The sequence below is a fragment of the Schistocerca cancellata genome, chromosome 7 (assembly GCF_023864275.1).
Source record: "Schistocerca cancellata isolate TAMUIC-IGC-003103 chromosome 7, iqSchCanc2.1, whole genome shotgun sequence".
Taxonomy (NCBI): Eukaryota; Metazoa; Arthropoda; class Insecta; order Orthoptera; family Acrididae; genus Schistocerca; species Schistocerca cancellata.
In genome coordinates, this window is record NC_064632.1 from 312,353,109 (window position 1) to 312,353,756 (window position 648).

Sequence of the window (648 nt, forward strand, 5' to 3'; positions counted from 1 at the left end):
ATAGGACAGCACTGTACAGCTGCTTGTAGAGTATATATCCAAATCTGGGCCTGAAGATGATGTCTCTGATTCATAACTGTTCAGCTTGTGCGAAACCTACATGTATTTTACTTATTAGGCCCCAACATCCATATTTATAATCAAACTGGGACTAAATTTAACTTTTAACTAAATTATTAAGATATCAGATCGGTCTGCTCCCCCCTCCCCCAACCCCCCGCTCTCCCCTCCCCCCTGAGCAAACCCAAGAATGGATTGTTGTACCGGCAAGTGTATTTTCATTTGGCAGAATAATAATAATAATAATAATAATACTATTTATAGTGACAGATATAAACAGAATTTACAGGTGTACAAAATAAATGTTTCCTGATTTAGCGAGTTGTGGGGAACGGACATTTTAAGGATGTTCCACCATCTAAATACACCAGTCGCAAAGAAGGATGTACAGAAGTAATGAGTACATAGCCAGGAGTCGGTATTCAGTTCTCTAATATACTGCAGGAGGGGACGAAGGCTACGGTAATATCAGCGCTTGTCTGCACGCAGCCAGGAAAGCTTCGCATATGACAGGCAAATATAATCGAATCGTCGGACATCACAGATATATCGAACAAAGGCATTCGTAACCAGCTGTGAGCTTTCCTG